Source organism: Saccostrea cucullata, unplaced genomic scaffold (assembly GCF_032062105.1).
Source record: "Saccostrea cucullata isolate Sc308-1 unplaced genomic scaffold, CSIRO_AGI_Scuc_v1 ctg1969, whole genome shotgun sequence".
Taxonomy (NCBI): domain Eukaryota; kingdom Metazoa; phylum Mollusca; class Bivalvia; order Ostreida; family Ostreidae; genus Saccostrea; species Saccostrea cuccullata.
Genome location: NW_026936451.1, coordinates 9,279 through 15,014, shown reverse-complemented (window position 1 = coordinate 15,014; position 5,736 = coordinate 9,279). Strand labels below are relative to the sequence as shown.

General features: G+C 32.4%; 1 long non-coding RNA gene across 1 annotated transcript; it reads left to right on the top strand.

Annotated features, from left to right (window-relative positions):
• Window positions 1–1,558: 1,558 nt before the first annotated feature.
• LOC134245609 (uncharacterized) lies at window positions 1,559–5,521 on the top strand. Its single transcript, XR_009987474.1, has 2 exons — window positions 1,559–2,133; window positions 5,132–5,521. It is a non-coding gene; the product is annotated as an uncharacterized LOC134245609 (long non-coding RNA).
• The last annotated feature ends 215 nt before the right edge of the window (window positions 5,522–5,736 follow it).

Genomic DNA, 5,736 nt, shown 5'->3' with positions numbered 1-5,736 from the left:
CTTCTATAAAAATATGATCAATTATGGCTTTGCTTTTCTTGAGAAGAAGATTTTTAAAGAATTTTTCCTATATATTTCTATGTAAAACTTTGGTTGGCCATTGTGGCCTCGCCCTACCCGGGGGGGGGGGGGGAGGTCATGATTTGAACAAACTTAAATCTAACTACCTGTGGATGCGTCCATATAAATATGATTCAATTTTTTTACCAGCTGAATTTTTTTTAATTAATTTTTTTTTAGTAATTAAAAAAGGGGAGATAAATCTTACCAAAATTCAAGGTCATGAATAAGGACATATTCCACTAAACATACTTAAAGTAATAAATGGGAAGTTTGTCTAAATAAACTGAGTATTCAATGCCTACATATCTGTTATGTCTTCAATTTCATTGAATTTCTTCCTATTAGATTGAAGACCTTAAAATAGGCCTTATTGTTACCAAATTGGCCCAGCGGTTTTTGACAAGAAGTCGAAAATGTGAAAAGTTTACGGACAGACAGACAGACGTAGGTCGGATCCAGCATCTAAAGCAAGCCTGGTAGTATTCATCCTTAGATGTATCATCCATGCAAGTTTGGTCAACTCTGGGCTTTAAGAAAAACAGGGCCATGAGCATTGAGGGTTCTGTATCGTACTAATGCCTGGCGTGACCTTCGGTTCTGAAGGTCCCATCCGAAGGACCCGCTACTTTTATTTCAAAGTGCCGAGTGCATGAAGTAGGAACAGTGGCTTCCCAAGTTTTAATCAACTTACGTCTGTTGCGGCCGAGCAATCGCTCTACGGACTGAAATACCTGTGAAAAAGTAATTTGAGAATCACATCAGGCAAATAAAAAGTTATTTTTACGTTCTCTTACCAGTGTGTTCAGACTGATGTGCCCAGTTTCGAATAACAGCTTCTCCTATAACCTGAAGAAGGTTTTCTGCATCACCATTATCAACATCAAAAACATTGATCTACAAAACATGAAAAGATGCAGAGAAGCTTCAGGACCACGAGCAAAAATTACATACTTCAGCACTAAAAAAAATTTTCCAGGAAGAGCTTAAAATAAGAGAAGTAATAATCAATAGTAGTAGATAGTAGAAATTCATTTTAAAACTGATGCAGATATTGTTCTTTAGTATTTGATGCGCAACTGAATTTATATTTATTTACAGCAAAATGGAATGTGTACTTGAAAAATAGTAAATCTCTTGGCTATTTTGACCTAAAGTGTACCTATATATATCGTAGAATAATAAATGAAAAGTTTTTCCCTTAAACATTTACCATCCATCGGTATTCAGATAATAGCCTGAGGTGACTCCTGATATTCAAGTATGTGTTCTTTTGAAAGCGTAATCCAAATAACAGGGCAGCTGAACTCTTCAAAGACTCGGTGCTACATTGCAAAAACTATGATTTAATAATCAGAGAGGTACAGTGCAGGGAAATAATTTTGTTACAGCATCAATGCTGATTTTGGTGCTTCCTATGCTTGCTGATTTTGATGCTTCCTTTGCTTGCTGATTTTGATGCTAGTTATCCTTATCTTGATCCTTGTTTGATCCTTATCCTGATGCTGGTTTAAACTAGGTCAATGCTAGTAATGCTACCGGAAGTAGGATTATCCTGCCGGAAGTGGATAATTCAAAAAACAGCATCGCTATTTTAAGCCATTAAAAATAATTTTTGGGGTAATTTTTATATTTAATTTGTATTAAATGACTTTCCTTTATCTGTTTTCAGTTTTTACCGAAAAAAATAGCGATTTTTAACGAATTTCGTTTTGTCGTATTGCAATCGTAAAAAAACAAAATGGCGACATAGTGGAAGTTGGAAGTAAATCTACATATTGCGAAGTTATCGTTACATAGTTATTTGATATTGATTGCAGCTAAAATGCGATGATCTATCCTTTTTGTGATGCAATTTCAGTAGTTGGAATAGACCTAATGTGTGCAACGTGTAAGCATGGAAACGTGATGGACAATGAACATGATGAAGTTTATGTCAAATCCAGATGAAAATTTATTGCGTGTCCTGTGAATATTTTAGCGAAAATATTATGCTTTAGCCTAAATGGAATTTTAAATCGTAATCCAAGGAACCAATAGATCATCAGTACAGTCACTACAACCACTCAGAGGGTATGTAAACAATGCTTTTTTTTAAATAAGATTATATGAAAATAGTAAAGATTATGTGAAACAAAGTTAGTGTAACAAAAAATTAAAAACTCAAAATTCTGAGCAATTAAGGCATTTCAACATGTTAAACCCATGTGATTTTAAAGTTCAATTTTTACAATTGAATAAAAAATAAATGAATTTTTTCAAAATTTAGAATCTGCAGATGCAGTATTCAGTAGTTAATCCACAAAGTATACATAACCCATTGTTGCAACCACGGCCAAAATTTACAACCTTCTCCCATTCTGACCCTGGTCAAAGGAGAGAGAATATTTTGTACGTAGCTCGATCATTAGTATTTTGTAGCTCATTTAAATATTGACCATTTGCAAATAAAGCAAAGTAAGATATAGTATTGTCAAATCAGCTGAAACTCAGAATCGATTAATCGGTAACATAGGTAGACCCTAACCGACTGATCATCGGCCAATAATCGAATCGGTAACCCTTTGCATGAAATAGGCATTAGATTTTATAAAAATTAGAATTTTCTTCAGTTTAGAAATACAAATATCTTTTGATTTATTTAAAACAGATTTTAAGTCCATGTATTTTAAAATAGTAAAGGACAACTCTTGAAAGATTTATATTTTGATAACCAAAGCCTGTTCTTGAAATAAAAGTGAGCAAACTGTAAAAAAAAAAAAAGATATGTGCTGAAATATACCGATTAATCGATTGTTAAAATCTACAATCGATTAATTATTGTCTAAAATCGACAGCCTTTCTGACCGATCATCGATTATAAATCGATCATCGTGACAACACTTGTAAGATATTTTACTTTGATCATGATACCTAGTTAGAATGATCTGTGTCTCGGTACAGGCCCTCACCACAGTTAGAATATGTCCCATATACTTGCAACCTCAGCAAATCAGAGCGGATCCGCTCCAAAATGATTTTGAAGAATATAAAAAGATTTGCATTGGGAATACTGGTTACTACCAAAATAATCAAAACAAACCTTCTTGAGATTGCTTATGCCTTTTATCCCCTCAAAATAATCCCTATATTAAATATGAAAATCCAATTAATTTTCTCAATGTTTTTCTCTCGATTCAAATTTATTACCTGCCATGTTTACATTCAGAACTCTCTAGATTGTTCCTAGTAAATGCACTATGCAAGTTATAGCACGTGTTCCTTTCTGCTACATTACGAATACACGGAACGAATTCTATCGTTAAACCGGGTCTGTAGGACAATATCATTTTAACGATAGAACATTCTATTTACATGATACCCAGTCGCAGTGTAAGAAACACTGTTGAATGAATGTAAATTGATCATTTCAATTGGGATGGAATTAGAAACCCATGTTCACTTACAATGTCATATGACGTCATAATCAAGATTGAGGCATCAAGATTAAGATTAGGAAATTTTTTGATCAAGCGGCCAAGAGCAGGAGAGCTTCATGCTTACAACAATGTGGTAATGTACATATATAACCTGACCAACTGATAACTAAGTCCACTCAAACGTAGTACAGTGTACATGTATTTCAACTTTTGAACCAATCTAGAAGTCAACTCTTAAACAATACATGTAGTATGCATGGTTACGGATTTTGTCTTTGCAGTCTTAGTTAGGCTGTTCCCTATCAAGTACTGTCCTGTGTCTGGTTTACGAGTAGAATCTAGATTGTACTTAAGGCTTTAAACAGATATATAATTTTTTCAGAAGGCAGATATGTATCTATCCTTATATTTGAGCTACGATACAATGTCAACATGGTCAATATGTATCAAATATTTGAATTGGTCATGTTGATCAGGAAGTCTTTTTTTGTATTGAACAAGATGTGTTAGTGAAACACTGTGCGGCCGGTGGTAACAAAGTTAAAAAAACTTTTTTAGCATATAGGTCACAGTCTAGGTCATAAGGTCATTGATTTCAATGTCATTTGAAAGAACTTTATTAGTGGAAAATGCATACCGAATATGAAGTCTCCATCTCCTATGATTCAAAAGTTATAGTAAAAGTTCGAAAGAACTATTTTAAGCATGTAGGTCACAGTCAAGGTCACAAGGTCATTGAAGTTGGTGTCTCTTTAAGTTGAGTATGCATGCCAAATATCAAGTCTATACCTCTCAGAGTTAAAAAGTTACGGCGAATGTTCAAATTGACAATAGACAGACAGATAAACAGCTGAACAGATAAACAGACAGGACATAAATAATATACGCTTGAGATGTATCGATCTGAAGGCATAAAAATTTTAAGAACAAACCATTTCTTCACAATTATTTATGAATAATTTTCATTTGATTTAAAAGAATAAGCTGTGTACATGGTATATCCGCTGTAAAACAAAATTATTGTATATAAGTGGTGAGAATTATTACTAGTATGTATTTTTATATAAAAATTTTGAATTTAAAATATGTTTATCGTATATAATTAACACAAAATATAAGTATAAACAAAAAAATGCCTTATTCTTTTTGCGATATAAATATTTTTACATTACATATTGATCGATATACGTGTACTTAATCCTCACACAGAATCTTTATTATTATAATCGATTAATCATATCAGCCTCAATGGCTCCTTTTTAAATTTTACTGGAGTAAGAAGAAAAAGATCTTAGATGAGTGTTTAAAACTGTGATCATTACTTTGATATTAAATAGCCAAATTTAATATGTTCAATTTGTAAAGTTACTTATTGTCATTGTGCCCCTATTTCATAGGAGAAGTATTTAAAGTTTTAGTAGTCAGTGACAATTCATTTTCTTTTACTTAGAAAAAATTTAGATAAATTGCTCTAAATGTGTAAAATTCTAAAATAATTTCCTCATAAGCTTGTAATTTGTATATTTGTGTGATGTACACATTACTCACTGTATAAAGTTAACAACTGTAGTTAAAACTGTATTTATAGCATTGTTTTTTTAAATATTTGGCATTTTTTGAAATTAACCTAATTGATGTTTCATATTTTTCAGGCCCATGAAAGAGTAAGCAAAGCAGAAATTCCTCCAGGATTAAAGTATGCTGGTCTTCTCTTTGTACCTAAATCCAGCTGATGAAATTCTATCTGTTAAAATAGTGAAAATTCAAGCCAGGAACTTTTGTTAATCAGACAGTGGCATTAAAACCGATGTGATGATGTGCGCCAAATCCATTGATGACATACATATATACATTTTAAAGTTATCTCCCACTTAGATCTAAAATGAAATGGACAGAATTTAAAGTTTAAAGTGGATTTCAAGTGATTTGTGTATTGTACATATTAATTAGATATGAGATGTATGTAAATAGCAATGCATCCCTGGCTCTTTTGTACAATCTTACAACTGTTTTTATAGAATAAATGAAAACATATTTTACAATAGTGTGATGTTTGTTTTAAGTATAATGTACTAATTGAGAGATACTGTATACAGGGGAATTTTCACCCTCGTTTTATTTTCGTCCCTTTCGTCCTATCCTTGATTGGGCGAATTTAAAACTGGGCAAATTCAAATTACACCTCATAATTTCTTAAACAGAAGTATGACTTGGGCAAATTTAAAACGAGGGAAAATTGTTTACAAGTTCAAAAGGG